Raw genomic sequence first — 7,138 nt, forward strand, 5'->3', positions numbered from 1 at the left:
TTTTAGCGGCAGCTAGTGGCAGAGCAGAGGCAGAGTTGGGTCTCCCTGGCAGTGTGGCTGACTCTGGAGGAGATGAGCACTAGAATTAGTTGGGATTCCAGGAGCTCTGAGGTCAGAGGCACCACAGTTTTTCATGGCCAGTACTGGAGGTGTACTCATACCTACTCCCACACATTGACAATTCCTTAAATCAGAAAACCAGGTAAAATGGTTCAGTGGATCATGAAAATTGGCAAGTGGCACTCACTCCAGATGCCCAAGAGAAGATAATATTCACACTAAGCACTGGACTGAAGGACTGAACATCAGAAACATGGGCCTTCATGCTTTGTAATGCACTGGCCACATTCCTGATGAACACCTTGATGGAACAAGTCTTCATTGACATAACCAAGGATTGGTGTATCTTCTACCTGGATGATGTACTGGTCCACATGGCTAGCTTTGGCGACACACTCCCCAGCCTGGAACAGATCTTCTAGGCTATCAAGTCAGTAAACCCCTGGCTCATCCAAAGAAGTGCATCCTCCTTCAATGGCGCATAAGCTTCCTGGATCACAATGTGAGTGGAGCTGAAGTGCAAACCGACCCAGGAAAAGTAGGCACAGTGGAGTATTAGTCCTGTGCAGTTTCCTGGGCTTGGCTTCATTCTAGCATCACTTTGTGAATGACTCACAGTGAGGAGAACTACATTTGAGTGGGGTGAGGATGCTGAGCACTGGTATTTCCTGGGGATATCCACCAGGAGCCCAGAAGAACAGTTTGCCTTGAGTGGGGTCTGCCAAGGACCTCCCCACTACCTTCACACTGTGCACCAGCTCGCCAGACAACACCAGGGTGAAATCACCACTCATCAGAAAAAAGCTTAGGATTTGTGCTCCTAGGAGCGTCCAATCTCACCAGGAATGCAAGCATGACTGTTCAACCAGTGCCACAGGAATAGGTGCTGCCCTGATCTCTGTGGGAGGGCGATATATATCAGGACATATCAGGACAGTTGTCAGATTGTTGTGTTCCGTAGCCTTATACCAGCCCCATGAAAGGGAGACATCAAATGCCCAGGAAGTGCCACCCAGGGACTGGGGGTGCCTGCTGATAAGAACCGAGCATCCCATGGCAATGGACCTGGTGCAGAAGCTGGGGTTTAGCCCCAGAGAGAGGCAGACACCCACACACATCAGAGACACAGTAAGCTACACAGACTAGTCTGTTACTCAGTCTTGAAGCACCACATAATGTTATGACTTTAACTTAAAATCACTCTTCAGAGACACAGTAAGCTACACAGACTAGTCTGTTACTCAGTCTTGAAGCACCACATAATGTTATGACTTTAACTTAAAATCACTCTTAACTGTCAGTGTGCTGCACAGACCCTCTGTTTTTCCAGGTATATTGCTTGTTGGAGCAGGAAAAAGAGAAATTGACAGAGAAAATACATTCATAAATGTCATGGGCTCCCTGTCGCTTCACAGTTCCCATGGTGCCCACACCATGTGTTTGTTTGGGGTTTCTTTCTTCATTTTTGTCTATGCTTATTTCTGGCTGTTATGTTTCTGTGTTCCTGTATTCTCCTCCCCCTGAGTTTTGTTTCCGTTCATTCCCTTTATGTGGTCTATATATATTGATGAAGATAACACAACACAACACTCCCTATATATATATATATATATATATATATATATATATATATATATATATATATATATATATATATATATATATATATAGGGAGTGTTGTGTTGTGTTATCTACATCAATTCAAAGCCTTTGTGTTTTTCCTACTGTAGAGCATATTTCTGGTTTACTTGTTTACTGATTTCCATCTTAACACCGTGTTACTGCGTATGGATTGCCCTCCTCTTTTGGTTGATGACAATCACTAGTTACTGCCATAAACGATGCATTTTTGCACATGCATGCTGCCTCTGCTTCTAATAGGTGACACTGAATTACAGTTATTAAATTATGGGGAGAAATTCTGGTTTATATATATATAATCCAGCTATGACTATTATTATAAATAAATAACAAAAATTTGAATTAGCAAATTGTACAAAATATGTAAAAACAGTTCCTATAGAGCAGATGTTTCTGAGTTTACTAAGCAATTATTGTACCACTCTGCTAAGTGTTTGGTTTAGAAATTATGATGACGTGCTTTCATTCTGATGCTAGTGATGCCACCTAGAATCACAGTGCACCCCTCCCTCAAGATTGCAGTGGCTGGTATTAACGGAACGATATGCTATGCATAACAAAATGATGAAAGCCATATGTCATTGTCCTTTCAGACCTGTGACCTCAGCATGGAATGGGAAATTCATGGAAGAATTGTCTGAGAAGATGCACCTGAGACAATATTTCCAGCACACCAAAGTCTTCTGGAAAAGTAAGGCTGTCAGTTGAATTCTCGAGTCTTGGAGAATAGAAGAGAGATTTTAAATGCTTTATGTCGTGAAGAGATAAATCATACGTTTATGGCTAATAAATGTTTGTTTATCCTTGCTATACCCAGGTTGTGTTATAATAAAATGATAAAGCAAATGATATTAATTATTACCTAACTTATAATGTGTGAAAAATTTGTCCTACAAAAAATATTTATTGAAGAAAATGCACTTTTTGCTATGCAAATTATATTAACTTTCATTTATGCATTTTACATAGCAACAGAATTCAAATATGTTAGTTGTACCTCTTAAAAGAGAAATTAATGGTATCAATGAAAAAGTTTGTCAAAAAGGTTTTTCAGTTAAATATTCTTTTTTTTGACATATGTAATAAAAAATATTAGGTGTTTGTAAGATAAATATCCAGAATGGATCACATTGTTAGATTATACAACCAATTTACTTGCTTTCAGTGAAAACATAATTTAAAACATTCACCTCATATTGACTGAAGTCATCATGTACATAGAAAAACCCTCTAGACTGTATAATTAAAGTAACCAGTACTTAAGGAAATGAAAACCATTACTTAAGAAAATGAAAACTTTTTCATTCATCACTGTTTCCAAATCATGCATATCTATAAATTAAACACGAGTCTACCTGTTTTATGTACTATTCCCAGATTCTCCAATATAAATCCAGGCCTGGAGCTGCATAGCCTGGTACCAACCCTAATCTAACACGAGTTTTCTTCTATATTAACACTAACACCTGAATGTTAAGAACAGCTGTGTTGGTGCAATGTGAGATAATTGATGCCACAACCCAGACAAGTATCCTATGCCACCTGTTTGCCAAACGACCATGTAATGGGGAGTGAAGGTAGCATGAGACAGTGCACATGGCAGTAACAGAGTTACTGCTTGACTGGCAGAAACCATTATTTATGCAACTACTAGAATGCCTCTCGTGTGGCACTTATTTAAATTTTTTTAAATGTCAAGTTCTGACTTTCCATGTTCTTCTTCTGACAATTTCAAATTTAACTCTTGTTTGCATTGCGTTTAAAATAATTAAATAAGTGCTGCTGCATTTTTGTTTCCTAGGCAACATTTGCTCATAAAAAGAAAAGGCCCAGAAATGGCGTTATATTTTTTAGCTCAGTGGTGTCAATATTGGATGCGAACAAGGCATGGACAAAAATGGGTCTGACATGGGTTTCATGAGGACGAGTTGGTCAGCGAGCATCGGGGTAGAGGCCGGTCCAGCATAAGCGTGCGGCTGGAGACAGATCACTCATAACACTGCACATGGCCTCCTAGAGATGTAGGGAGACAAGGGGTCAGCAGGATAATGTATGCCAGTTTGACATTCATCTCCTCGCAAGGGCAGAATCCCACCTGCTAAAAAGTTCCATTTTATGTGAATGTTTATGGCCACCTGGGCTCGGTAGACAAGCCTGACTGATAGCTGGGGGCTCTGGAGGAAAATCTGCCCAGCCCATGGTTCCATTTTTCACTTTTAGAGAGAAAGAGACAGAGAGAGAGAGAGAGAGACAGAGAACGCTACCTAAACATGAATGCACACAGAGCAGCCTGCACGCATGACAAAGAAATCTGAGTGAAAATTGGCTAGTTGGAGAGTGAGAACAGTCCAACACAGAGACACTTAGGACAGGGAATGGACAGTCTGAATGACAGATGGATGAAAAGAGGAACAGGAAGAGTGATGGCAGATAAACAGGGTCGAAATGTATGAATGCTTTGAGTCTGGTGACTTTCAGGAGAGAAAGCTTCACTAGATAAAGAAACATCTATTCCTTCAGTATGCTATACTGGCCTCTGCCCTTCTCCAAACTATATCATAACCGATAAAGATTGCTCTTTTTTGCACTTCTCACTTCCTTTTTCCTTTCTCTGCACCAGTGTTTGGATGTCATTATGAAGGTGAGTCAGATGCTTTGTGATGTGTGGAAGCATTTTGATAGCTCACCCTCCTGAACATCCTGATCGTTTGAAATGCAATTATGCTAATCGGAGTGGAGCTCAGGGTCAGAGAGGTACTCCGCATCTTTAGCACCTCTGCTCCTTCCCCTCAACGTCAGGAATAATGGGGCTTAAAGGCATATCATTCCAGCAGTCCAAAAACTACAGGCTTGAGAGTCAGAGAGTCTGGCAGCGATGGAGATCTCTCTCCATCGGAGGCTTATGAGTCGGAGCCTTGCGGAGTTAAATTCTTGTCGGTGGGAATGCAATACCAAAAGCATAATTTTGTGATTTGCAAATATATAATCAGTGTTAGAAATCTGTAATTGTAATGTAATGTCTGTATGCACACTTATCACGTGACATTTCTGAATCACACATTCAGTTCTTACTCCTCTTGGCATGCATGTTTGCAGTCACAACTTGTAAACTAACTACTTGCTAATGGCAGATTAGGGATCTTTGGGCCTCTTTTTGGTTGCGGCCCTGATGCCTCGGCTCCCTGGTGCTGTCCCTGAGCTGTTCGCATACACTGCACCCCTCAGAACATTCAGCTACTCAGAGATCTCTCTAGAAACCCCAGAGCTGTAATCATGTGGTTCAGCAGCAACACAAGTGATTCAGAAATGCACGAAAGTTGTTAATATGCAAATTGTGATTAATTTATGAAAATTTTTTAAATGTGACTCATAATTGCATATTCTGAACATTCATTGAACAGTCTAAAGATGTAAATTAGGATTCATAGTTGTAAAGGGATTAATATAAGCATTGTACCCACAAAACTTCGATCAAATTTGCAGATTTACAAATCTGATGCAATCGCAATTTGTAAAATTATGGTGTCATAATTGCATTTATTTACAATCCCTTTTGACAGGAAAATAACTCCATAGAGACATGTGGTGGAAGATGGAGGACAGGGGACTGGTTAGACAACTCTCACCCAACTGCCTCTCACCCTTACCCTGCCCTCTCTCCACATTATTCACATGCTTAACCAGAAGGAGGCAGCCCCCTCAGGCCTCGCTGTGCTCACACTGCGATAATTACCTCCAAGTGTTCTATTTTTGGATAATGGAGTGTCGCATCACACCAGAAAGTGCCCCCTGCCAAAAATGGGCCAAGCATGAAGGTGTTTTCCATGGGACCCAATACAACCCTTTGCTGTAGAACAAAACCAAGAGGCCACAGCCAGGTTTCGGTGAGAAGTGTCTTCTGCGACATCAGCTAAGGGAACTTTCTGTGATGTTTATGGGTCGGGCCCTTGGAGAGTCTGAGCGAGTTAATTAAGTAACACGATTGGTCTAGAATCAAATATTGTACAGTGGGGCAATTCAATCGAGGGACTAGTGTCAACAGGCTTTTGGTCCAAGTCTTTAGAGAAGCACGTGATTTCACTAATACAGATCTTTCCTTGTTAAAGAGGTGTGCATAATAGTGAAAGACAAGGAACAATAACTGCAAACACTAGACCCTCACTTGATTAGCCCAGTTCAGATGCGACTGGTATGAAACTGATTTTGCTTTTAACTCTGTAGAAATTAAGATATACCTTACTGTAATTTGTGATGACTTTTCCTATCTGTGACTGAAGATTTATCATGGTGTACTCTTTCAAAGACACCCTAAAGAACTATTCAAAAGTGAGATCTGTGATGATAATCAAAAATATTGCAGAAGCTAATAATGCCTAGATCATGAGAAATAATGCTATGGTGAGTTCTATTTAAAAAACAACAACAGGCCTGCCAAAAGCTGCATGTCTCACTGAAGTAACAAATGTCTGTCAGCAAGCCAGTGATGGCCACATTCCCTCTGTGAAGTTCTTTTGTTCAGAGCTCTGCAAGTGCTTTGCCATCTGGATATAACTGCACTAATAACCTGGGTAGGCAAAGGAGATCGGAATGAGGAAAATGAGGCATTGAGTTGCTGCTCTTAGAATGCATGCCAGACCTAACTAAACTTTCCTCTTGGGTGTTTTTCTCTAATTTTTATAGGCTGTTGCAGAGGTCTACAGAATTCCATCATAATAATGTGGGCTTGCACAAGTGATGAAATGAATGTTGCCTTTTCAGTTTTTAAACACTGATTCATTTTATGTCGTCATCATGAACATGATATGTTTGAAGAAGAGTGTTAAGAAAATTAAGCTTGAGATTCCAGCTTTCTCCACACAATTTCTCTTTCTCTCTCTCATTTTCTCTCTTGCTGTCTTGCTCTCTCATTCCTGCCATCCCTTACCTCTTTCTTTCCAGAGTTGTAGGACATGAGTGCACAGAGCATTTTACCTCACTGGAGATTGCAGATGTGATCGCTGTTGCTGAGTGTTGTGTGTGTGTGTGGGTGGGTGTGTGTGTGTGTGTATTTGTGTGTGTGTCTGCGTGTGCGTATGTGTGTGTGTTTGTGTGTGTGTCTGCGTGTGTTTGTGGTTGGGTGTGTGTGTGGGTGTGTGTGTGTGTGTGTGTGTGTGTGTGTGTGTGTCTGTGTGTGCGTATGTGTGTGTGTTTGTGTGTGTTTGTGGTTGGGTGTGTGTGTGTGTGTGTGTGTGTGTGTGTGTGTCTGTGTGTGTGTGTCTGCGTGTGTTTGTGGTTGGGTGTGTGTGTGTGTGTGTGTGTGTGTCTGTGTGTGTGTCTGTGTGTGTGTGTGTGTGTGTGTGTGTGTGTGTGTGTGTGTGAAAGAGAGACAGAGTGAGTTCAGTTGAGTTGAAATGAAATCCTATTAGTGCTGCAACCTGAACTTCTTCCTCAATGCGAG

Source organism: Electrophorus electricus, chromosome 11, assembly GCF_041902795.1.
Source record: "Electrophorus electricus isolate QZ-2024a chromosome 11, ASM4190279v1, whole genome shotgun sequence".
NCBI lineage: Eukaryota > Metazoa > Chordata > Actinopteri > Gymnotiformes > Gymnotidae > Electrophorus > Electrophorus electricus.